Source organism: Lagenorhynchus albirostris, chromosome 7 (assembly GCF_949774975.1).
Source record: "Lagenorhynchus albirostris chromosome 7, mLagAlb1.1, whole genome shotgun sequence".
Lineage (NCBI taxonomy): Eukaryota > Metazoa > Chordata > Mammalia > Artiodactyla > Delphinidae > Lagenorhynchus > Lagenorhynchus albirostris.
This window is the reverse complement of record NC_083101.1, coordinates 77,680,351-77,708,134: the sequence shown is the minus strand read 5'-3', so window position 1 is coordinate 77,708,134 and position 27,784 is coordinate 77,680,351. Positions and strand designations below refer to the sequence as shown.

Genomic DNA, 27,784 nt, shown 5'->3' with positions numbered 1-27,784 from the left:
CAAAACGGGGCCATAAGAGTGTTAAACAAACAAACTATATTATGCCCTCTTCCAATGTGATCAAGTCAGCCGACATAATTCATTGGCCCAAACTGTTCAGTTTTCCCCATAACAGAGAAATTTGGCTGTAATCTTAAATCGGTATCTGTTGGGCATTTTCACTCAAAATTCTTGAGGCTGTCTCTCTCGTACATGTCCCATCTGCCAACCTCATAATTCTGGCAAAAATCTATAAAAGTGGCACATGGGTGTTTGAACACTGGCAAATGAGGATTTTATACAATTGTATCATTCAAATGAACATGAACACATTCTTATTGTTTGTCTATTTTTGCTCAATCAAAAGACAGCTATCTCAATGTAACTTAAAACCTCAAAGCTTTAAGACTGTTTCCAACGTGGGTTATCGAACTTAAATATCCAATACCAAAGGCACTCACTTTATATTTTTACATTTTAAAAAAGGCTTCACAAGACACCAGGAATGTAGTTCTCCCTGAATTTCTCAGGGTTCCCGCAGGTTTCTGGCCTGAGCAATGGAAAGAGACATGCTAAAAATAGAGACTGTCTCCTTTTGTCCTCTGGAAACATTTGCTCTTTCACATTTTAAGTGTGTTATAAACAGAGGTATGCTTTATATTTCACAGGGGGATGAATCCCAGGGCCATTATTTTTACATTCACATTAGAAATGGTTGTAAACTAGCGACCTTTCTCTTCTTGCCTCAGAGAAGATTTGTTTTCATTAGGGAGAAAAGGTTTCTCTCTCAAGTGGGGAGGAGTGTAACTATATATCATCAGTCCCCGTAAAAACTCATAATTTCAGATTCCTCTCCTGTAGTACAAGAAAACCACTTTTTGTACATGTGTGGATAACCATTTGCCTGTCTCATCACATCCTTCTGAGAGTGGGATATGGCAAACTGATGTGGTTATTGCCGTAATTAATAATAGTCTCATTTTTATCTGGAGCTCTCATGTTTGCTTTCAGAATAATATAAATAACTATAGGTATTAATGTTTTATCCAATGCTGCTCATCATCTACAAACACCTTTGTTCTTATCATCCATAATCAACAATGAAATCTGAGAGAACAAAAGATACTTAAAAGCTTTTACATTTGGGCTTCCCTGGTGGCACAGTGGTTGAGAGTCCGCCTGCCGAGGCAGGGGACACAGGTGTCCAGGAAGATCCCACGTGCCGCGGAGCGGCTGGGCCCGTGAGCCATGGCCGCTGAGCCTGCGCGTCCGGAGCCTGTGCTCCGCAACGGGCGAGACCACAACAGTGAGAGGCCCGTGTACCGCAAAAAAAAAAAAAAAAAAAAAAAGTTTAACAGTTATCTAATGTATTATTATAAAGTTTTAAGGCACTGTAACCAAATTTATTACTAACAAGTACAGAAGTGTAAAGTATGGACTCCTTGTGTGACCTTTAGCCAAGAACTGGAAATAACTCTGATTTAAGACTCCTTTTTAATCATGTTGGAAGGAGCCTCAGCAGATTCTGTTAAGACAAACACTGCCCTGAAAACCTGAGGAACTGAGCTGAGGTTCATGTCTCTAGTTAAAAGGAATTGACCCTTGGGTTCATGTCTCTTAGTTTAGTAAGACTTTACGTTTGCATTTCCAGGACTTCAATGCTGACAAGACATCCCGGTAATAAAGATTCTCAAGAATCTTGAATCAAGTAGCATAATGTTAAATATTCTAGGACCAGCGCCTTCCAAATGTCAGGAGCCACTGATTACCACACCTTAAAAAACAAACAAACTCATTCTCCTTTTTCTTCCCTAATTCCTTTCCCCCTTTCTATTAATTTCAAATTCCATTTATTGTGAGTTGTTTTCATGTTGCAGCATTCAAATAGACAAGAAGGTTTGAGTTAATGGTCTTTGATTAGTTTCACTTCCATATTTGCAAATTCACTTTCAAACTAAAAGTCTCTTCCACACTGTTCTGGGGATCAAATAAGTGTGTTAGGAAGTAATGCTTTATTTTTTTGGTCCTCCACATATTTCTAATGCATTTATTGCACGGGAACTCTACTTTTTATATTAGCACTGTAAGGATTGTATTAGATGTATTGCAAGGGAGCTCTTCTCCATTTCTTCATGCAGACTATATGTATTTTGAACAGGAGCTATGAAAATAACCAGAAAATTATGATCTTTAAAGAATTTTAGTTTTCTCATTAAAGATTAGTGTTAATTTGAAAACACTAAAGTTAGTGTTAGTGAAAACACTAACATTAAAGGTTAGTGTTAATTTGTACAAGTTTAATCTTTACTGCAGGGTGATTTACCAGGGGCATTATACTGATTAATATCTGTACCATTTACAGCAGAGACAGTTTTTAAAAAAGCAATACTCCCTGAAGAAAAGAACTCTGTGCAAATGCATGAAACCCCAAAGAGATCCATGTACAAGCTGTGTTATAGCAGATTATTTTCTTTCACTTTCGTCAGTGCAAAACTAGGAAAAGCTGACAGAAAATGATCAGTTCTTCCAGTTTGCGTATTTGTTGGTTTATTTGTTTTAGAGTTAGAATATAAGTGTAATGCTGTTATTCTCAATTAATTTCTTAATAGAGGATCAGAGTTAATTAATAGTATAACTAATTAAGACATCTAATTATGTTAATCGGTGGGGTCATAACCTGATTTAGCCTATTAATAACACAGTTATATCTCCATGTTGATAATGGAGCATCTATCATTTTCAAACCTCTCTTGACCCACACTCTGACATTCTTTGTTGGATTTTGCTCTCCTTTTAAATGATAATTCCACATGGATGTATATTTTTAGATTGTGAATATATTCATCATTTCTTTTACTATTTTCAGAAATTTTTATTTTTTTATATTATGAAAATCTAAAATAGTATGAACATGGTCAATCTGATTTGTTGATTCTTACTTGAGTAGACCTATACGATGTATACCAATTTTATTAAGAATAAATGTAAGTAGAATAATCAATAATGTTTGTTACTTTATTATTCAAACAGTTTTTATTAGATTCTTGTTGTATATTAGACACAAAGAGTATTTAAAAATGAATAGCGAATAGCATTTAGTTCCTGCCTGTTATCTTGTTCACCACAATGTCCAATGAAATTATGAAATGGGAAAATGGATCAAGGATCAAACTTTGTTTACAAAATTTTACCTATGGGGAATATTGCTATATCTCAGCTACTTGTAGCAAACAAATTATATTTTGGATACTTTCCTTGGAATCTCTGAGTAATATTAATTTGGTTGAGAACTGACCTGGAACCTTCTTTGTAGAGTTATAAATATTTCATTGTTTTGCAGGATGGACCCAACCTCCAAACTTCATTCATATGTTGAACCTGAAGACAGTTTACACACCAAGAGAATCTGATAGAACGTCCTCACATGAAGGACTCCTGGTGAAATCAGTTTGTGGAAACAGGTAGGAGGTGGCTTGGGCAAAGCAGAGGAAGTGGATTTATAGTTGTTAAGGTGTGTAACTAGGGGAAAGTTCTCACAACCAGGCAGGAGACATGAGATTTAAAATTCCCACCTGCTCCAAAGGAGGAAGTATGTGCAGGCTCTTTTATAAGCCTGTCCAGAGTGGGGCCAAAGGGGGGAAAAAACATTGAGGGTTAAAAAGAAGTCAACGGTCAAACATCAAAACTGTGGTGATCTGTAAAATATATGTGATATGTCATCTTTAGGCTAAATAATTATTAGCCTATTTTCAAAAAGTAGCATAGCATCTCAAAAAGAACATAAGCTTTGGAATAATACAGAACTAGGATTTAAATTATTCTCTGCTTTATGGAATCATGTGATTTTGACTAAGTCATTTTATACCTGTTCGATTCAGAAGTGTTTTTTTTCCTTCTTCTATGAAATGGAGTTAATGCTTAACCTACATTGTGACCTTAACCCTCATGGTGAGGGTAAGACAACATACATCAAGTTTTTGACAAATATCTTACTTTGTATTTTATTCTTTTGAAATAATACTAGTAATTATTATTCTTGATATTTATTTTCAAAGAAAATCCTTTGTAGGAATTCATTGTAGCTAAGTATTCCATGAGTTATGCTATGTGGGCTTCCAGCTCTGTAAGTCAATGGAACTTCCTGAATTAAACAGATCTCAGTCTTGGCAGATGGTACAGGAGCTTATCACTGTCTCATAAAATATGGCTAGGTAAGATTAAGAAGAAAGGCTGTGAAATGCAAGGGCTGCAGGAGAAAATGTTAATATCAGTTCTTAGACCCTAGAACCTCTGTGAATAGGTTTTGAAAATAACCAAGAAATATTAGATGTTGGAAGATCAACTCTTTTTAATTATTAGTATAGGAATATATCTGAAGTAAAGAGTTTTAATATATGACTTTTAAATGAAATTTAAAGACAAATTTAATATTCGTTTTTGGTAAAAATATATTATTTATCATTATATAAACTTAAACATTTATTAAATTTTAATTCCTTCTAAGTTAGAAAAATATTATAGACCAGACACAGTTGTCTTTGTGAGGAAATGAAGTGAAATGGTTCTAGAAAAAGAGGATTTTTCATTCCAAAATTTATTGAAATATTTTTCTCTACATATATTGTTTTAAAGGTTATTCTTACAGTTATTTCAAATACCTCTTTCTATTATCTGTCATAGACTAGGATATAAATAGTATGTAACAGACTAGCATAGGTAAAAGTACAAATATTTAATATCAGGGAGACCAAAGTTCAAAACATATATTATATTTCAGCACATATCTAGGAAACATCTTATATTCAGATAATTTCATGTATAAAATTATTTACCATGGAAAATAGGGGTATAGAGTAAATAGCTTTCTTCCTTTTTAATTATTTACAACCGGAATATTGTGTAAGCATTTCTTGAAAATGTTAAAGTTAATAAAGGCTTTTAAAAAATTTTAATGACTTCTTTCCATTTTATATTAAAAAATCGACTTCAATATGTCGAAGATGTTACTGAGTCAAATATGCATGTAAATTACTTAAAATTGGCCAGCTAGTGTGTGTAAAGTAATTAATGATTGCTAATGTTTGAGTTATAAAGACTTTTTAAATAATCGGCATGGTTGTGGTATAATTAACTGAAATTACTTTAATAAAACCAGTAATTGGTTTTGAAATAAGAGCAGTATATTTAAAAATCTACATGGTATTCAATGTATGTACTATTATTACGTTAAATTCAAGACCTTCCTGAAAAGGATCTCGATAGGGGAAAAATAATGAAAAAATGTTTCTATGTGATAACTAAAATACTATTAATGGTTTACATGTAAGGACAATTAGATTTTCTTTCAGGATGAGAAACTCTTATTTTTAACTGATAATTGTACATTTACTTTTTGAGAAACTAAAATACCAAAGAGAAATATAAATACTTTTTTTGTGTGATTTAGCACATGCGAGTGTCCAATTACCTATATTTACTCAGGCTTTGATAATCTAACACTCTTCACCTGTGTTCAACATAGGCCAGCATCTAAGCCTCTTTCCATGCCAGCCTTTTGTACCTAAATGTCAGCCAGGCTTAGGGTCAGGAACATAGTGAGGGCCTAGTAGCCAAGAATACAGTTCTTAATGCACGAAGAAGACAGGTAATCTGATCACCCAAGGATACCTCATCCCAGCCCATGCACACACAATATATAACACAAATTACTTTATAGAATTACTTTAGGTGGGGAAACATTTCTGGAAGAATTTTACTTCAACTTATTAGACTTAATTGTCTATAGAAGTAGGGAGCTCAAATGGGACTACTGATGACTTTTGCTTTCTGCTTTATATTCATTTTATGTTAAAATTGCAGTAGACATTATAATAATACAATAGCATATATTATTTCCATCGTTCAAAAACAAAGAAGAATAGAAATATATTTTTTAAAGGTAAGAATAATTCCAATAAAATTTTATATGGGATGCCAATAGTGTCTCAAATAGAACTTCTGCACCATGTACATTGAAGTTACTGAGTTTCTCTGATATGATGACAAGGCTAAGTACAAAAGACTGTGAAAAACCCTATTCTTGAAAAAACTCACAGTATAAATTATAGGATGTACATATATGATACTTTTTTATGCCTCCAAGTAATGAGAGATTGAATATTCAAGTTAGGGTTTAAAGAGAAATATGGAGAGTAATTAAAATATACGAGGACAGGATAAGAATATGATAAAAGAATACATCCTGTGAATACAGACCACATGAGATGGTAGAATGATTCAAACCTATAAAGTAGTTATTATGTCAAAATGAATCAGAGGAGTAAAATGCACCTAGGAAACAGTAGAATAAGAGAAAGCAATAACAACTCAAGTTTATTGTATTTAAAAAAAATAGAATTGAAGGTATTTGTAAACGTGGTTGTCTTCTTTGGTCATAGGAAAAAAATTGCATCTGTGGCTTTGCATGTATGTATTTGTACTTGCTAAACATGTATCTATATATCTTTCACAGTAGAATGTTTATCATAATCAAATAGGATAGTAAATATACAAATATATTAATGTGATAACAGCTACAAATTCTGTATTTGTGAACACAGCATGAAGGTGTCTAATCCTGATTTATAGTCTCTAATATTATGGTAAAATTCTGAAGTATAAAAGTATACTTTAGCATACTAGGTTATAAAAGAATGAAGGATAAAAGGGCAAAGTGTTAAAAGAAGCATGGCTAATAAAATTACTCCATCAGGTAATCATTTATAGAAAATAAAAGTAACATGTGTCTCTATAAGGAACTCACAGAAAAAATTTCTAGCCTGGCCATTTTTGAGTTTAAGACATTGAGGAAAAAATTGTGATGTTTGAAAAAGTTGAAAGAATTTACTCAGCTTTGTAGGACAGACAAATGGAATCCGTCACCTGGTTAAGCCTCAAATAAGTATTTTTACTAGAATCTATCATTAAGATGAGAATATTGAAAAAAAATCCCGTTTGCTATTAGCTGAAGATATGTTTTACATTCATATATCCATTGTTAAAGATATATAGCTTAGAGAATGCATAGAGCACATGTAGCTGCTCAGCGAGCAAAAGTAAACCATTTGGAAATTAAAATATGCACATTATTTAGCAAATAAATATGTAGAGAGTATCAAGTATGATTTTCCCACTAAAACTTTAATAGGTTTTTTTTATGAACGCATTGGCTTTTTAATATCTGCATTCTGATGACAATAGCAATTTATCATGCCTGTGCCAGTTCTCTTTAGTAAAATACACGTTTACTGATTCTATTAATGTTTAATTATTACAAAATTTATATCTTACATCTTAATAACTAATTAGGTCACTCTTTCAACAGTATTTACTAAGAACCTACTATATACAGGTACACTACTATAAACACAGCAGTGAATGAAATATAGGCGGTCCTTCCTCCCACTGTCTTCCTATTTAACTAAAACAAAACGCAGTAGCCTCTAGTTGCATTTCAAGCACCATGCAATTTTATGTCATTCACTGTTTTTAAGTTAGAATTTCACCGTTCACACAAATATTTGACATCGCAGAACATATAAAAATTGGAAATGATCATAAAATGTTCAAAAATATTGGATGGTGATAACATAACTAGGATGCCTCTGAGATATTCTTACCAAAAGTTGTTGATTTCTGGAATTTATAGAAAGTGTTGTTCTGTCATTGAATACAACTTCCATCAAGCTAAACTTAACTGACAAGACAACTTTATATTTTTCCTAAACAGTAGGCAAAAGAGAGCAAGCATTTATTATCCTTTTTTTCATGGTGAGATGGTGTAAAAGAATACTGAGAGTTTGTTAGAAGTGATAGCTGTGAGAAAGAGGAAATATTATGTTGAGCAGAGTTTAATGAAAATAGTAATTAAAATTCATTGAGCATTACCGAATGCCAAGAAATACTCTAAAAAACTTTACATCTCCATGAGTTGGGTATTATTAACATCCCATTTTACAGATATGGACACTGAAGCACAGAGAAATGAACTTGTCCAAAATGACACAGAAGTCAAGTCAGAGCCAGGATTTAAGCATCAGCAGTCTGGCCATCAAGTTTTTCTTTTTATACAATCTTATAATGACACTCAGATTGGAACCTGCTTCTCAGATCGCAGAAGGGGGGCCAGAGAGAACATTCCCAGTATATTGCCTTGCAGGCAAACAGTCCATAAATAGTGAATCATGCATCATACAAAGATTAGATTATCGGACCTCTAAAATTCCTTCCAATTTCAGCGTTAGATGATTCTATGAATATTAAATTAATGAATTTCACTAGACTGCTCAGCCTAGAGCCAAGATACATTGAAAAGTTGCTGTATGGAAAGAGGCCAGTAAGTGCCTGCTTTATAGATAGCAAAACATGTTTGAGAGGGTCCATTTCCAGCAGAAAAGCCCAAGGGCTCAGAACCGCACCAACAGTCACATAGCTGTCAGTGGAACCCGTGTAACAAAAGAGTACCTTCTGCTGCTCCATTTCTGTTCTCTGAATTGTTTTTCTGGCCCGCTACCCTAGTGAGTGGCCATGGCAACTTTTCTCTTCTCTTCAGCTGATTAGTTTAATATCTGTCGCAAGCTCTAGGAGATAAAATTACTGAAATTTCTAAACTTTGAATTTGACAGGATCTGCTTATTCCAGAGGAACTGTTTGTGTGACGTTGTGACCCATTGCTAACTCTAGGATAGGGAATAATTTTATAACTTTATCCTAGAAACCCATATTTAGATACTAGGATGACATATATAAATATGATTGCGCAAATAGTGAAGTCATTTTATTTGAGTGTGTTTATATAAATATCTGCTGAAAAATGTAGATATTATAGACATTCTGGTCTTTGTATCTTTTCTCATGATAGGCCCTCTCTGATGTGAAATATTTGGGTGCTGATTTTATTTTTTTAAAATAGGTGATAAGAATAGTATAGATAGTAAATATACATTTGTTGAAAATATGAACAGAAGAATGAATGAATGCCACCTCTTTGTTATCAAAAATCTCTTTAGTGACCATCTCAGAGTTAGATAATATCTTATGAAATTTGATGAACAGGAATTAGAAGGATCACTTTAAAGTAGGTGCTTTTATTAAAGGATAACACATCAGTTGAATTAGCTTTATTGTAATGATTCTAGCAATTAAACTTAAATATTCCTCCCATCAAAATTCTCATGGCATGGTTCAAAAAGTATCTCTGACCTTCAGACTCAAACCAGAGAATCTGCAAAGAACAGCCTGTCCTGGGCAAACGTAAGAATCTACTATAATTGGAGTTTTCAGAAAGAGTCATGACATTTCAAGCTCTATGTATTTTCATCTGCTGCCTCCTCTCTGCATAGGTCATTCACTCTCTTCTTTACCTGGGTCACTCTTGTTTGTCGTTCTGAAGTGGCCACAAAAATCATCTCCTATAGGAAACTTTTCCTGAAATACCAGCATGGATTATGTGCCCTTTTCTTCTACTGCCAGTGAAAGCTTATATGTTCATCTATCCTAAATCTTAGCATATTTGATTGTAATAATTTGTTTATTTGCCCACCTGCCCAACTTAACTCTGTTGCCTCTAAGGCAGAGACCAATTTTTTTTTGTCTTTGAAGGTTTAAAAAATGTATCTAATAACTGTACATAATTATTTGTGCTTTGATGCTATAGTTTCAGTTCTTCCATTAAGTCCCTTTCTATTCAAGTTGTAGGCTATGTTTTCTCACTGTAAAATATAAAGTAAAGTGAAATTATGAAGTTGAGAAGGATATACCAAAGGACCTTTCTAATTAAGATGACTTTGGAAGCATAGGCATTTCTTTGGCTATTTATTATTCACCTTCTGAAATTCTCTTTAGCTGATTTTTTTTTTTGGGGGGGGGTACGCGGGCCTCCCACTGCTGCGGCCCCTCCCGCTGCAGAGCACAGTCTCTGGATGCGCAGGCCCAGCGGCCATGGCTCACGGACCCAGCCGCTCCCCGGCATGTGGGATCCTCCCAGACCGGGGCAGTGTCCCCTGCATCGGCAGGCCGACTCTCAACCACTGCACCACCAGGGAAGCCCCTGATTTTTAATTTAAAATAATTCACTTAGTATTTCACTGCACAAGATAATTGATAGTTGCCCCAGTCTAAATATATAACCCATATCTTTATTCTTCTTGATGAAAAATGTCAGTGTGGTTGTGTTTGGTAATGATTAAGTATTTATATTTTATTCTCTCTCCAAAATTATAGATCCAGTACTTTTTAGCTACCTCCTTAAAACTCCATGTTTTGTTGTTGTGTTTTAATTGCAAAGCTCCAGATTTTGATATCTCAATTGAATATCTTGAACAACTAGTCTATACAGTTTAGCCAAGTTTAATCTACTGTTTTACCTAATGTAGAAACAGCCTCCTTATGACTGTATGCTCCAGAATTCAGCAGAGGTGAGCCCCTACTCTTGTTAGAGCATGTTATAATCCTTAATGATGTGAAACTGGTCCATGACTCAATAAATTACTTTTTATTTATAAATCAATATCTGAAAAATCTTTCAGAAATAATGGATGTATACCAATAATATGATAATATTTGCTGGTGACTTCATCTTAGTGTCACATTCCTTGGATTACCTTCAAAAACTACTGCAACTGTTAGTAGGTACGGTACCATATGAAAAAAAAAACCTACAGGTCTTCCGTTTTAGCAGGCACCGATCGGCATTCAATTGGGCTGATTAAAAAAATGTCAGATTGTACATTTGTTTTCCCCTCAAAACTCACTGTAGAACATGCCTTTGTTTTCTGTACCGCATTGTCTCTGCCCATCTTTGTTTTCAACCTCAGTTGCGGTGGAAAATTTCATGCAAGTAAGATTCATCTTGGGCTGCTGTTGTCCAAATTTAAGCACATTGCCTCTTCCAACAATCTACCCTTGCAAAAACTGGCTTGATATGGCCATAAGAGCAGCCCAGAAATGCAAGGATGATGCCCCTGGGAGGTAGTCCTCAAACAATGGGTAGCAGAGGCTTTGGGTTAAGAACTTCAGCTTCTCTTTTGTTAAATGGACCATTCTGAAAGGTGTTGTGACTTTTCAAGTGTCCAGAGGGAATTTGGAGTCAAAGCCTACAACAGTGACCGTGATAATGTACCCTTCTCAGGGCTTTTTTTCCTTCCTCCTTTCACATGTCCTGTTTTCTCACAACTGCACCTGAGTCCTTGTTTCAGGGTCCATTAAAAGGGAATCCAAACTAAGATACTCACTCTAGTTGTGCAATACTAAGTGGCAGTTATTAAGTGGCAATACTAAGAATCATTCAGAGATTACATCTCTTAAAATCTTTGCAAACAAATTGATCTCATCCCCGCTATGTAACTCACAATTTGGTTCACTCAACTTGCATGTGTATTGGAACAGAACTAAAGAACTGTTCATTTAGAACAGTCTTGGCACTCCCTGAAAAATTAGGAGCCAGACACTTAAATTCTTCAAACAAAATATCAGTGATAACACCTGCACCTAAAACACGTGAATCTGTTTTCAATCAATTAATAAGGAATCTCTACTTCAGGCCATTAACAAATGTCAATTTCAAAAGATTTTGTCATAACTTGGCCCTAAAAAGTTCATTAAGGCAGTTGATATAAGGAATATAATCATTTACAATCCTAAGTATCTAAATTTTATATTGGCAGATTCACTGTGTACCCTGAAATCATTCTCCATTTACCCTGGAAATGGAGAACCAGAAAGTATCTAAATTTTATAATGGCAGATTCACTGTGTACCCTGAATTCATTCTCCATTTACCCTGGAAATGGAGAATCAGAAAGTACATGTTTCAAATACAGTTTTGTACAAGTTAGAAATAGCTTTCATAAACCATGAGTTGACATGACTGGATTTATCTTTGAGAGTCATCGAAAAATTAGAAAATAAATGGCACAGTCTTAATTTTTTATAAAACTGCTATGAAAGATATTATCTTTCATATTATCCACTAGTCCTTATATGAACTTCTACAAGATGAATTAGCCAGGGCTTCCCTGGTGGTGCAGTGATTGGGAGTCTGCCTGCCAATGCAGGGGACACGGGTTCGTGCCCTGGTCCTGAAAGATCCCACATGCCACGGAGCAACTAAGCCCGTGTGCCACAACTACTGAGCCTGCGCTCTGGAGCCCACGAGCCACAACTACTGAACCCGTGCACCTAGAGCCCATGCTCCGCAGCAAGAGATGCCACCGTGATGAGAAGCCCACACACCGCAACAAAGAGTTACCCCTGCTCGCTGCAACTAGAGAAAACCCACACGCAGCAATGAAGACCCAATGCAGCCAAAAATAAATAAATAAATTTACTTTAAAAAAAGATGAATTAGCTAAGAAGTTAGTATGAATAAATTTTGACAAACTATCTTCATAAACTGATAAGCAACTTTTCATTCATGAATGAAATTTTAGTTTACTTTTTTTCTTCTTTCTGTATTTCCTGCCAGGTAACCCAGAAGTAAATGTTCTTAGTGGTAATTTTACTTTAGATTAAATGTTTGGTTTAAAAGTATTCTATTCGTAATACAGAACTATTTTCTTTGGTTTCATTTTTAATGATGCTTTTTAAATGTCACATTAAACAATTACTGCAATAATAGGTAGTCAGGACAAGAACAACATGTTCAATTTTATTCCTCCATTGCATTAGCAATACATAAGATTTGAAGAGTAAGTCTTTGTTTTTTTCCTCATCTTTATATTTAGAAAACATGATTTTCTAAGGATATAATAAATTTGAACCTCCCTAGTTGGAATTCCACTTTAAAAAAAAAAATCAAGTGTATTCCCTCCCTTCACCCTGTTTTGCACATTATTGTAATAAAATGGGGGTATTGGGAGTGATTTCAAGTCTAGATTTTAGATAGTGTTTTAAAAGTCCTTCACTGCGACTTCCCTGGTGGTGCATTAGTTGGGAATCTGCCTGCCAATGCGGGTTTGATCCCTGGTCCTGGAGGATCCCACATTCTGCGGAGCAACTAAGCCTGTGTGCCACAGCTACTGAGCCTGTGCTCTAGAACCCGTGAGTCACAACTACTGAGCTTGTGTGCCGCACCTACTGAGCCCACATGCCACAACTACTGAGCCCCCATGCTGCAACTACTGAGCCCACGCACCTAGAGCCCATGCTCCACAACAAGAGAAACCACTGCAAGGACAAGCCCGTGAACCACAACAAAGTGCGGGCCCCACTCACTACAACTAGAGAAAGCCCATGCGCAGCAATGAAGACCAAGCACAGCCAAAAATAAATAAATGTAAAAGTCCATCACTTAAATCAATTTCTAAAATGATCTACTACTACGATATTTTTCTACTAACCATTTATTAATTTCTCTTATTCATCTTCTGTTTTATTAGATTTGTAGGGAGAATATAAAATCTAAAGCAACATGATCTGTCATACTCCCTTTCATCTACTGACCCTATGTTTAGTTTCCTATCATGCTTAGAGAATACAAAATGACTGCCCTAGTGATAGAATCCTTGCTAACAATATTGAATATTGCTTTTGATGTGCATGTGGGAGGAAGCTTTGTAACTTTAAATGAAAACATCAATCCTATGTTAGCAAGATTGAAGAGCAAAAAACTCTAATAAAGAAATAGCACTATCCAACTTCCCTGGTGGTGCTGTGATTAAGAATCTGCCTGCCAATGAAAGGGACGCTGGTTTGAGCCCTGGTCCGGGAAGATCCCACATGCTGCGGAGCAACTAAATCCATGTGCCTCAACTACTGAGCCTGCGCTCTAGAGCCCGCAAGCCACAACTACTGAGCCCACGTGCCACAACTACTGAAGCCTACGTGCCTAGAGCCCGTGCTCCGCAATGGGAGAAGCCTCCCATGCACCGCAATGAGGAGTGGCCCCCACTTGCCACAACTGGAGAAAGCCCACGCGCAGCAACGAAGACCCAACGCAGCGAAAAGTAAATAAGAGTTGAAAAAAAAAAAGATACAGCAGTATCTTCGTGAATCTTCAGAATATGATTTCCAGGCAGGAAATGCCTGGAAAAAAAGTGATGTATTTTTACTTTTAACCTGCATGTATTCTTATTGCTGTAATAGATATAACATATGGGCCTTTGGACCTCCATTTTCTACACACAAGAAAAAATTTTACTGCTGATTTAATCATACAAAAATACATGTACGTTATTAGCTCAGTTTTCTTTTTTTTTTTTAATGGGAGTTTGGTAAATTGAAAGAAGATTTACTGGAGGAAGATAAAAACTATTTTAAATAAATGTTTCTCACACTGCATGAGTCAGGAAGTAAAACAAGACTACAATAATAGCTTAAAAGAGTGTTTAACTTGTTTGCCTTAGCTATTCCTTAGAAATTCCATTTCTCCTCAGAATCTTGGAGTCATTACACAATTCTTCATCTGCTACAGACCGTCTGATAGATTTCTCATCTCATTCTCTAATCTGCAGGAGGTATATTCATATCAGTAGTAGAAGTGAAAGTTAAAACTGTGCTAACTATTGTCACAGTTTAGACCTGAGTAAGATCACTGCTGTTACCCATACTGCTATGGAATGTTTTTAGAGCAATTTCTAAGACTTCTAACACTGCCACCATGTTGTCCCCAGGCATTACAGAGAAATAGTTTGTGTTGTTCTTACTAACTCTTATTTCATCCCTCTCACTGTGCTTCTAAATCAGTCCATAAGGATGAGGTTTAAGGGAAATTGGAATCACACTTTGCTTCTGGCACATTGTTGTTGAACCAAAATCTGTACACCATTCCCCCTCCCCACTTAAGTCCCTGTAGAATGCTTTTCTATTGTGAAAATAAAATTACTTGTTAAATGTAAAAATTAAGTCCACTGTGCTTGGCCTTCTAATCATCTAGATAGATCCAAAATTTTGCTTTACTCAGAGTGGACAGAATTTAGGCTCAAAATGAGAACTCTTTTTCATCTTTAATATCTTGTGTCATAAAAGATTGAAATTTAAGCTCATTCATAAAACTGAATAGAAATTCCAGTAGAAAGAAGTAAGAACTGTAAGATCTTTACAGTCCTTGTTCTGTGTTCTCACCTTCTTACTCAGATTCTCCACAGCTGTTTTTCTACAAAGTTTTCTTTATGAAATTGTGAATTCCATGAAGGAACTGACCATATCTTACTCATCACTGAATTCCCAAAAGCCTAGGACAGTGCTTGATCCATGGTCTCTACAAGAAATATGAGTTGAATACATTTATGGCAATATTGTAATAGGGCCTCTGCTTGAACTTAAAATTATCTGTAACAGGATTTCTCAACCATGTCACAATTGACATTGGGGCTAGGTGATTTTTTGTTGTGAGGGGATACTCTGTGCATTGCAGGATATATAGCAGCACTCCTGATTTCTACCTAATTGCTAAGTGTCTCCTAGGAGACAAAACCATCCTTAGTTGAGGAGCACTGATCTATAGATATATTTGCTTCAACATCTCTATTTTTCTACCATGTGTATGTATAGTCCATTTACACAGCCAAAATTCATAGCTGTTATGACTTTTACTATTGTTGGTATTATCTTTCAGTCTTCATAATAAATTTATCCTCTTTCAATAATTTTTTTTCATTTCCTTGGAGATTTTGAAGAAAACAAGTAGGATAGCACTCCTGTGTGACAGTGCATTTCATAAATTACTGTATTTCAGAAAGAACTCATTAGACGTCTCTTTGGAATAACAAAATTAGAATTAGTCTCTTATTAAAAACAATAACAAAAAACCCAATATTATCATTATAAAATAGTAATGTAAACAAGAGAGAATATTACATAGGGGATTAGTGTACTCAATAATCAGATTATGTCCCTGCAAATCTTTAGAATATTTAGTTTATATTGGAATCTGCCTCTGTTCATCTCTAAATGAAGACTCTTTATTGTAGTTAATAACAATAAAATCTTCCTTAAAATCTATAATTTTTAAAGGGAATGATTTTCTATTTTGGGCAGTCTCAAGTTTAAATCAGCACATAGTGAAGTAAAAACACCCATGGCTTGAGAACTTGGATTATAGTTCTTGCTCTTTCACTAGTTTTTCATTTAGAAAATTATGCATCTTCCTTGGGTATCAGTTCTATTGTAAATAACATACAATGATTAAATATTTTAGAAGATACCTTTTATTTTGAACACAAATTGTATGAGCTATAGAGTTCCACTTCTGGAATTGAGCATGAGGATCTCTGTGGACCACTCTTAAGCAAAACAAGTATAACTGGTGAAAAGTATTGAAAAAATTTAAATTTCTCTGGAAATTTTCTTATGGGCTTATATCAAATAAAGAAGCATTTACTCAAGAAAATCTACTTCAACTCAATAAAAATTGCAAGAGACAGTAGTATTTGAATTGCAACACCCCCACCCCCGTCTATCTCATACTCTCTCCCCTTTGCACGCAGTGACAGAAATTCCACTCCAGGCAGGAGCATCCAAGAATACAGAGCTCCCTCTCTTCCTTCTCAAGGGCTACAGTATCTTCCCAGGAGGGGCAATCTACCAGTACTTTTCATCACTATGGAGGAGGCTAAATTCCAGGTGAGTGCATTTGAGAGGTTGGAGACTCCGTCTTGTGTTCAGCCTCCACTCACAGGACAGTCTTTATTTCAGATGCATCATTCTGATAATACTAGGGCCTGGTCACCCTTGCCCCAGCTTGTTAACAAGAAGGAAATTTCATGTTGGGGTCAGCAAGCCAAGAAGGCCAGAAGCTACTGTTCCTACCCAGTGCCATGTTCCTAAGGCATGGATGTCATTTAGGGAAATGAGCCACTTTTCTTACCTCCAGCTCCAGAGCCATGGCTCAGAGATTTTTTTCCCAGAGGGAGGTGTAAACCTTAAGTATAACAGGCTCTCAAGTTTACTTTAAAGGAACTGATAGTATTTGAAACAGAGTCTTAGGGAAGTTCAAACCTATAGTTACTCTCAGAGAACAAAACAAAACAAAAAGACACAGAGAGGTTTTGTTGAAAAACAAGAGGAGGTTCATGAGAGCACAAAAAGTAAACTAGAAGCCCATTAGTTTAAAAGAGAGAACCAGGGAAATAAATAGCTAAGAAGACCCTCCTTGGCTCAGAACATCCTTAAACATTGTGCTCAAAAACTAACCCTGCAAAGGAGAGCAAATTTAAGTGGATCAGACTGTGCAGCAGTTTATGTCAAGTAATGTCAAAAACATTAGAGCAATCAGCTGACAATTGGTGGAACCTAACTTTGAGTGTGGTCAGGAAATGAGGTGGTCAAAGAGAATTTTGCTAAAACCACTGTTATCCCAGGTGACTGTGTGCATGGCAAAGGCTGTGCCCACTGATGAGCAACATGAGAGCTTCACACTGTCGGGGTGGTGGTAGATAGACTTTATTAAAATAGTCCAGCCAGTCAAAAATAAACAACAACAGCAAGCTCTATCCAAATGGACTAAAATGTCTAGTTTTAACAGAATATTATGAAACAAGAAAAGGAAGTGTGATACATACACAGGAAAAATAACAGGCCACAGGAACTGCCAATAAGAAAGTGCTGATGTCAGATTTAACAGAGGAAGACTTCAAAGGAGCCACTACAAATACATTCAAAGAACTAAAGGGAACCAGGCTCAGGGAAGTAAAGGAAGTTATGATGATAATGTCTCATCTTTTAGACTCTCCGTAAAGACATAGACATTATAAAACAGAACCAAATGGAAACTCTGGAATTGAAAAGTACAATAACTGAAATGGAAAATTCACCAGAGGAGCTCAAGAATAGTTTTGCACTGACAGAAGAAAGGATTAACTGTATGAAGACTGACTGATAGAAGTTATGCAGTCTGAAGAACAGAGAGAAAAAAAGAGTGAAGAAAAATGAACAGAGCCTGAGTACAGTAACATAGTAATGGTGTATGCAGGGAAAATAATAAAGAGTCTGTTGACAGACTCTAAACTTCTCATGGGAGGAAACGTCACTCTAGAGCTAAGTGAAAGGAACCTCAAAATTCTCTTTTATTTGAGTCCATAGGTCTTTTTTTTTAAGTAAAAAGGTGAGATTGTTCCTCAACAATTGAAAATTAGGAGACATGTAGCTAAGCAGTTATATATTTTTAAGGTAAAATTCTATCACAATATTAGAAAAGAGAGATAAACTATTTTAATACATCTGAAAAACACTTTCAATGTGAAAATTGTACAGCATCAGAAGTTTGCCAAGTATCAAGAAAGCAATGTTTAGTGCTAAATAGATTTCCAGAATAACCAATATCTAAGGAAACTATAGGTATAGATATTTGCTATCTGTACATGCTACCTATTTTCTTTTCTTTTTGGTATAATTGAATTTCTTGTCCCTTGCACTCCTTTTTTACTTTCTCCCTCCACCCACGTTGTTCCATATACACATGCAAGGACTCATTTTTCCTTCTTGGCTTAGTGATTTCAGAAACACATATAAAGGTATGTATGCATTTAGTGCATTTTACCTGTGTATACTAGCTCTTATCTATGGAAAAATAGAGAAGAGGGTGAGTGAGGAAAAGGGGGAGGGAAGGAGAAGTGGGGGGAGGGGATTCATTTTATTACAACTCAATGATTATATTATGTGGCAAAATCTTTATTTCTACACAGTTTTCTGTGATTGGGGTCAAAAGTTCATTTTGCTCTCAGCATCTTTACCACTAAGCATTTTGGAGTATTGTTTCTAGAATGACAATATTCTCTCCAATACTGGGTCCATGTAAGGCAGAACTATGGGAGTAAATATCCTGTGAAGGAAGCTTTATGTGCTTATTAAAAGAAGGCTTAAACTTAAAAACATTTCCAAAAGTACATGTCATGTGTCAGCATCCTATTCATTTTCGTTCAGACTAGCTTGCCACCCCTTACTACTATCCAGAAAATATAGACAGAATTACTCTCTCTGTGGTATTCCCTGGGAAGTTATTTTCTTATTTTCATGAATGCTTGGGGACATGAACATTGAATGTTTTATTAAGTTCACAAGTTTACTTGTGGTTATTATTGATGAAGATATTAAAAATGTTATTTTGAGAAGATACAACTCAGCAAATGGTACAGAAACGTATAAAATAGATTACATGGGCTGATTAGCCTTTAATGAAGCCCAGCTAAACTGAATAAGTTGTAATAACATTTCCCTATAGCCCCATTTTGAAGGTTTGGGGAAAGAGCAGCAATAAAAACAAAGTAAAACAACAGCTTCAGAGTCACAGTAAATGCTTTAGGAATATTTCTCCTAGGAGAAAATAATGCTGGCTACTAGGCTAATTTCAACACCTCTTTTTCTTCTCTTTTCAGTAGTAGTGTCATTAGGATCATGAACTCTGATCTTAAGTACAGTGTTGCACATCGCATTTCTAATTTATCTTTCTCAGTATTTATAATCACTTGTCTAATTTGATCTCATACAAATAATAAACCTCCTCATTCAGAAAATCTAAAGCAAATTATTCTCATTCGAATAAATTTTTCTTATTTAATTAAAAGAGTATCATTTTCTATTTTGAATTTTCATTTGAATTTGAATTTTCATGGGGGATAAAAATAAAAACAACAGCAACAATGAAAACAATGTCAATATAAACCCAATTCTGTGAATAATGAAAACAGAATCTGAGGTCATACAGGGTATAACAAGATGCTAGAAAGAGCAAGTCATAGGGGCAGACTTCCCTGAAGTTTAAATCTCTGTTTTACTATTTATCTACATTTAAAACTGGAAAAATTTACTTAACATCTTCCATTCATGAGTTTCTTAATTTAAAATTTGTTAATGATACCTACATTACAGGATTGTTGTGAGGATTTATTCATTCAACAAATATTTATTGAGTCTATTATATCCCTAATATAGTTCTAGCTAATGGACATATAAAAACAAATAAATGGAGTTCTCAAAGAGCTTATAGTCTAGAGCAGCAAGAACCAAAAATGGAAACAAATCCATGAACTACCATGAAATGGCAACTGTGATTGATATACACATAGGGTTCAGTAGATCCATAAAGGAGGGTTCATTACTTCTAAAATAGCTTTCAGAATAAATGACATATTGTCCACCAGACAGAGATGAAATGGGCTACAATTAGAAACCTGCTGAATCATAGTTGTACTTGTAAATGGCAGTTAGTGTTCTTGTTGTACAACTTCAAAGTTTGACAAGGGGAAGGAGTTGGGATCATGTTCAGATCGTAACATTGGAATCAGGCCAGAGCATGGGATTGGGTGGAGAACGCAGCAAAGAGGACTTGATGCCAAGATTCACATAAGGACTGTCAGGAAGAAAGAGGGCTGCAGAAAGTTTTATCATATCCCAAAGCAAGGGGGGTGAGAAAGAAGGAGCATCAAAGTGAAGGTTTGACAACTAAGAACAAGTAACAAGTTTCAGAGCATGGACTCCCCCCACATCCTACCCACATACCCCTTGAAATATTACTAAAGTGGAAATAAAGTAATCATGTGGAAGGGCAACAAATATGTAGGTATAGGAAAATATTCCCACCATAAAGCTCCCATGAACAGGTATGTAACAGTCATGCCTCAGGAGGAAAAAACCCAAGGTACTATTTTTAATAAATGTAAACTTTGGACTGTCCTGCGATGAAATTATTTTTTACGTCATTCTCCTTCATTTAGGGCAGTCTCTTGCATCATCACAGATATGTTGGGAAGGGTGCAGAGAGATTGCAAAAACTTCATTCATTTAGCATTTTCATGTATGAGGCCAATAAATCTGGACAATTTCACCTTGTAAAGAGAAGTAAACATCTTGTTTTTCAAATAAGCCAGCAAAAGGATTTTGATGTAAATGAGTAATTATCTTTCCAAAGCCTGAGAGCAAAGTAAGAAAGGTCAATGAGAAAACCTGCTGTAGTTTAGATCCCCACCTTAGTTTTCAAAAGCCATGTGTGTAATTGATGACTCATGTAGGAAACAACAGAAAGATTGAGTCAGTAACTCACTGTCCAAAGCCCAGACTTTGTAAATTATTTTTTTTTTGTCATGCTTAAAAAATATTCTTGACAGTTTGGATCAACTATCACACAAAAATTTTATTAGAATTATCTTTTATTCTAACGTTAAACAAGTAGATGCAAGTCCATTTTAAGTAGTTTAAAGTCACAGATATTACCTAGCAAATGTAAATAATTTAAGTAGTTTCTAATAAAAATAAGATTAAATAGTTACAGATTAAAGGATAGATAAATACATGCATATGTGTGTGTGTGTGTGTATCTCAAAACAATGCTGGGTTCACAGGTATTGGGTATAGAGATGCAGTCAGCTCAATCACCTCTTAGCAGTGGACTGAGATGGTTTGCTCAGGTAAAACCATAATGTTTCAGCGAAAACTTTGAAACAGCTTTCCTCATTAAAGCTCCAAATGTTACTAGTTTTTGTTGTTTTGGTGCTGGTAGCACATTTGTTCTTTTACACAGAGATATAGGTGAGTTATATAGTGGCTGTTTCCCTTTAGATAATCTGCTTTTGTGTTTATTTTTGTTTTTCTTCTTCGATGGCTTACATACAGCATTTGGAATGAAGTATTTTAGGATCAATCCACTGTCTGTGGTTAGCAGGTTTTTAAAAAAATTATTAGGATGTTTTAATGAACCCCTTATGCCTTATCACTCCCCCCAAAAACATTTAGCTATAAATAGTACCTTCTTTTGATAACTCCTTGCAGATTTTAGCTACATAATTCTTTTGTTGGATTACTTTGAACAAAATTAGTTTTGTTAACTTAAATTTGTACTGTAGTTATTATTTTCAAGGTCTCTGCTTTTCTCTGACTGCCAGCATCAAGACATGAAAAGAATCAATCTGTGACTCCTTCACTGAGTTATAGAACAGACAAGGGAATATGGGAAGTAGTGGCAAAAGCCACACTGAGTCTGCTTTTATAAAGAAATTCTTCCTTTAGTCCCTGCTAGTCTTAATAGAAAATAAACGACCTTTTTTTCTTTCTTCATCTTCTTCTTGTTTTTTTTTTTTGCAAAGGAGAGTCTCTTCTCTTTAAAATCTTCTTTGAGGAATTTGGCCTCTATTGATACTTTCTAGATCTTAAATTACTTTCAGACACCAAATAAAAGATTTCCAGCATCAATGTTGACAAAAGTGAAGCATTTCGAAGTTGGAGTTCATAGACATGAAATGTGAAGGCTGAGAACCCTGCGGAAGGGAAAATGAGTCAAAATAAAAGTGAATAAAGCAGGCACTCCATCAAATTTACTTTGTTTGCTTCATTTATATTTAAAATTAAACAGTAGGGTCCCTTTTTCTTACATTTGGTATAATGTTCTATAATTAAATTTGTCACTATAAGATTGATAACCAGGTCTGTCATCTTAAATCCTTATCCCCCAAAAAAGCTATAGTATCTTTTCCAATAACAAAGCTTAGATTTTATTTATATGAGTATAATCTAATCTTTGGATTTCAATTAATATCTTTATAATAAATGAGCATTTGATATATAATAAATTAGCTATGAAAACTTAACACAAGTTGTAATTTCAATTGCTGCTCTCATTTCATGCCAACTTTATTCCAAAGTAATTTGGACAGTTATTTTTTCCTTAAGAAATATAGAATATTAGGCTTCATATTTTTAAAAGAACTGTGCTCCTTGGCCCACCAACTTTGACTACTCAATTCTCTCTTCTTCGTATTTGACTTAAAACATCCTCTTTAAGATTTTTAGTACCTTTCTTTAATTTTTGCCTACAGGAGATAGCATTTGCATGGTGGCTATTTTAGGTATAACCATAACTTGGTGTTTTCTACTAGAGTAAATTATAATCAGCTAGTACTTGAAGGTAGGTATGCAGGGGAAGAGATTCTAAGCCATAAGCTCACAATAAACCCAGTCAAACTCATCAGGGTTGGATGAGTGAGCAGAAATTACTGCTTAAGTAGGCCATAGGATCTAGTCTATCTTCAGGAATCTCAAGGTCTCAGAGCAAGCATGGTATATCTGTGGGGCTCACAGTGCTGGAACTATAAAAAGGTACTTCAGGTTTCCTGGGTTAGAAAACGCTCTTTACCCCTGAATGAAATTATTTTTGCCTTGGCATAATTGTCCCGAAAGAGCATTGTGAATGTGGAGAGATTGTTTTGAAATTTCCTTTGTTTCAAGGACTCCACACTTCTAAGCAAATCTTACAAAACCCCACAATTATCTGGGGAACTCCATTGCTTTGACACATGTAGACCTTACCTTCTTTCAGAAAAGGTCATTTTGATTTTTTTTCTCTCCTATGAGAACTATCCTCGATGGTCTAGTTGCATGAGATTCTTGTTAGGTATATCACATTGAGTTTCGATGCAAAGAGATGGCGCTGGTAAAAAAAAAAAAAAAAAGAGAAGAAATATGTGTTCAGTGAGACGTTAGATGTCTTTCCTATTGTTTTGTATAAGTAACTGTCCAGTGTGCTACTTCTTTATGTCTAGAGAATAAGCCAAATGCCATCCTTGCACCAGTAAGAGTTGCACACTATGACAAAATAAATCATCTTATGCCTCTATTGCTAATTGATTCCTTTTCGACTGTCCTTTTCCATAACAAAAAAATTGCTGCTGCTAGCCTACCTTTTAACAGGTAGAGGGCTCCCTCCTGTGGGCAAGTAGCTGAAACAGTATCCATGGCAACAGACAACTCCAAACCCTGCCAACAAACACTGGCTGAGAAATCCCAGAATTATATTATAAAAAGAAAGTAGAAAATGGAAGAGAATCTAGGAAAGAGAAAAGTGAACCTGGAAAAGAATGGTGATAAGGACTTTAAAAAAATCAATAGAATAATTGCTAGAAGGAAGGAGGCAACAGATAAGACTGGATACGTGTATATCAATTAGATAATGGGAAGGGGATGGAAAGAGAGGAGAAGGGAAGGATGTGGTGACATGTTAACATAATATGTCATAAAATCTATAACCATGACATACTCAGTCATCTAAACACACGATGATAAGTTTTTAGAAATATGAAAAAATGTGATTGTTAGTGCACTGAATACATTAAATATTTAAATAATTACAAGCATTTATATAATGCTCTCCACTGTCTCATGCTAACCCCTCATATTCCTCATGTAAACTCAGAAGGAAATATTCTCATTTTTATCATTGGTGTTATAATCGCTGTATTGATTTTACTAATAAGACTGAGGCACTAAGAATAATAGCAGTTTCTGTTTTAAAATGTCATAGCAAGTGATAATTATTATGATCTCCTACTATGTATCAGGAACTGTGCTCAAAATTTACTAGATTATCTATTTAAATCCTTTGGACAAGCTAATAGTATATAGAAAGTGGAAAGGGTCATAACAGAGAAGTGTGTTTGGTGTGTTTGATATCCATCAAGGAGGTCTGTGATTAAGAGTGAAGATGAGATGTGCAGCGGGGAAATGAAGTTAGAGAAAAGACAAGGGTTTGAAACAAGTAGGGCTTTATAGGCCATTGTAAGGTGTTCACTTCACCCTGAGCAACTGTAAAATTTTTGAAGGGTTGTATGAAGATTAGGGACATAGGATGTACATTTTTAAAAGAATCTTCCCTCCGCTACATGAAAAACAGATTATAGGTGTCGTGTAGAAACATGGGTACCACTTGGAAGGATACTGAAAATATCCTAACAAATGTTGATGGTACCTTGGATGTCAGTGATCGTGGTTGGTGTAGGTGGAGAGATAGGATAATTTCTAGATGTATTTTGGAGGTACATACAACGGGATTTGCTAATAAATTTGATGTGGAGTATTGAGAAAAAGAGAGAAGAAAATTATTGCTTCAAAATTGTTGGCTTGAGGCCCTTAGAAATGGATTTTCCATTTACTGAGATAGAGAAAATAATGTGAACAGCAGATTTTAGGGAATCAATAGTTCACTTTTTGTCATACTAACTAGTTCTTTACTACACATCTGTCTTAGTATGGGATGCCCAGAAATCAGAGCCTGAAGCAGATGTTTACATGTTAATATGTTGTTAGGGAGACAATGATTGAGAAGCAAGTATGAGGGAAAGAGAGAAGAAGGTAGGAAAGGGGCAAGAACACGTATCAGGTGCATAACTGAGTTGGCCGCCTATTGGATCAAGCACAAGCAATCGCTCAATTGCACAGGATTTCCAACAGTCCATATAACATAAAGCACTAGAGACAGGAGGTCCAGGAGGAGGGAAGGAAATGGAATTTATCCACCAAAACCCTGACTCCCATCAAAGATTGACCTTGAGGACAATAACTGTTTCTACATGTTCAAATTTCGTGTTTATGGGCACTAAAACCATCTTGGCTTATGCTTCAGTAAGAGCAGGAAAGTCCAGAGTGGGCAACAAAGCATATCATGAAGGGCAAGTGGTAAAGATCTGTCTGGTTTTTCCAAGTGCAGTCTGTTGCCTCAGCCATTGGCTGGATTAAGATCAAACTAATTTGATAACCAAGGTGAAAAAATTGGCCAAGTCCCTGGATACAGGTAAGGGTGATATGATATGAAATGAGACCCTAGAGGTATCTATGTAATATTCAACTGTAGATCGCAAATAGATATATGAACTTGGGGAGATAGGTCTAGATATATGAGTTCAAGATAGATATGACTACATAAATACCAGTCATTTTTCTGCAGTTAATGCAAAGTCAGAAAACAAAGAAAAGAGAGTGAGAAAAATATTTGCAACAGATAATACAAAGTTTTAATTACTTTCATATATAAAGAGGCCACATGAATTAATTGAAAATTGAAAATGTCCCTCAATAGAAAAAAAGAAAATAAAAAAGATACAAATTGAAAATTAACATATGAAAAAATTCTATTTATACCCTCCTGTGCATGTGTGATGTCATCAGTTCCAATGTTTGAACCAAATGTCATGAATTACTTAAATGTTAGATTTTAGATAGTAAGTAGTCAATAAAATATCACATGAAAGAAAAAGTGAATTATGATAAATTACTAGACATGTGGGAAGTTATTTTCTTTAAAAAAATCAAAAAACTTAATAGCTCTTTCTGTTTTATATATATATATATATATATATTTTTTTTTTTTTCGGTACGCGGGCCTCTCACTGTTGTGGCCTCTCCCATTGTGGACCACAGACTCCAGACGCACAGGCTCAGTGGCCATGGCTCACGGGCCCAGCTTCTCCACGGCATGTGGGATCTTCCCGCACCGGGGCACGAACCCGTGTCCCCTGCATCGGCAGGCAGACTCTCAAGCACTGCGCCACCAGGGAAGCCCTGTAATATATTTTAAAATAATTGTCTGAGTAGCCTTAAAAGTTGTGTGTGTGTGTGTGTGTGTGTGTGTGTGTTTGTGTGCTTTGTTTTTGGTTACTGAATTCTCGGAAAGGCTTTTAATTGTGATCCTCAGAGATCTGAGTTTGAAAGACTGCTGGACAATGGCATTTGTATTGCCAATTCATTTTTTTGTTTGTTTCAAACTAAAATATATGTAACTTGGTCAGAACCACATTTTAAAAGTGTGAACACGGGCTTCCCTGGTGGCGCAGTGGTTGAAAGTTCGCCTGCCGATGCGGAGGACACGTGTTCGTGCCCCAGTCCGGGAAGATCCCACATGCCGCAGAGCGGGTAGGCCCGTGAGCCATGGCTGCTGAGCCTGCGCGTCCGGAGCCTGTGCTCCGCAACGGGAGAGGCCACAACAGTGAGAGACCCGCGTACCACAAAAAAAAAAAAAGTGTGAACATATTGAAATTCAGCTCAGTTTTGTTCATTATTTATTGAGCATATGGCATTTTTTCTTTAAAATATTTTAGAAAGCATAGCTGCCGAGAATGCTATTTTAACTTTGGCATTTGATGCTAGCCAGGACATTAGCTAGTAAGTTACTTCACTTTCTGTACTTCAGTTTCCTCATCTATAAACTGGAAATAATAGTACTACCCATCTCAAGACCTGGCACGAAATAAATGCTATAAAATCTTATATCTTTGGAATATTTAAAAATAATGCATATATTATAAGCCTAGCACATAAAAGATGCTCGTAAAAGAATAAATTATTATGATTTTTCTGAGTTGGTAATGTATGCTCTACCACCTGAATTACAACTGTTTTATTGGAACTCAAAGTAGGGCTACCTTGGGACTTCCCTGGTGGCACAGTGGTTAGGAATCTGCCTGCCAGTGCAGGGGACATGGGTTCGATCCCTGGTCCGGGAAGATCCCACATGCTGCAGAGCAACTAAGCCTGTGCACCACAACTACTGAGTCTGGGCTCTAGAGCCCGTGAGCCACAACTACTGAGCCCACATGCCACAGCTACTGAAGACCCCACACCTAGAGCCTGTACTCTGCAACAAAAGAAGTCACCGCAATGAGAAGCCTGTGCACCTCAACAAAAAGTAGCCCCCACTTGCCACCACTAGAGAAAGCCTGCGCACAGCAACAAAGACCTAACGCAGCCAAAAATAAAATAAAATAAATAAATTTATTTTTTTAAAAAGTAGGGCTACTCCAGTTTCTGTCCTTGGAGTAGTTTTAACAATTCAAATTTATAAAATCATATCCCCATCCAGATATTGAATTGATGAGTGATGTCATGTAGTACCTAAGTTAAAAGACACTCTAATGTTTAACAGGTGTTTTAGAGTGAGGTAAACTAGCTCCTTTCCTTCTCCCCTTGAGATGTATTCTTCCCATATTGGAAAGAATAGTGTCCATTATAATATATTTTCTAAAATTTGGCCATTGGCTTTAAGACCAATCATTGTCCACTCATTTTATTTGTG

General features: G+C 35.6%; 1 long non-coding RNA gene across 1 annotated transcript in view; it reads left to right on the top strand.

Moving 5' to 3' along the window:
* Positions 1 to 3,317: 3,317 nt before the first annotated feature.
* LOC132522954 (uncharacterized) overlaps positions 3,318 to 27,784 on the top strand; it is a 413,938-nt gene continuing 389,471 nt past the window's right edge. Inside the window, exons 1-2 of the long non-coding RNA XR_009541389.1 lie at positions 3,318 to 3,440; positions 16,443 to 16,578. This is a non-coding gene — a long non-coding RNA (uncharacterized LOC132522954). The remainder of the gene's footprint in view (positions 3,441 to 16,442; positions 16,579 to 27,784) is intronic.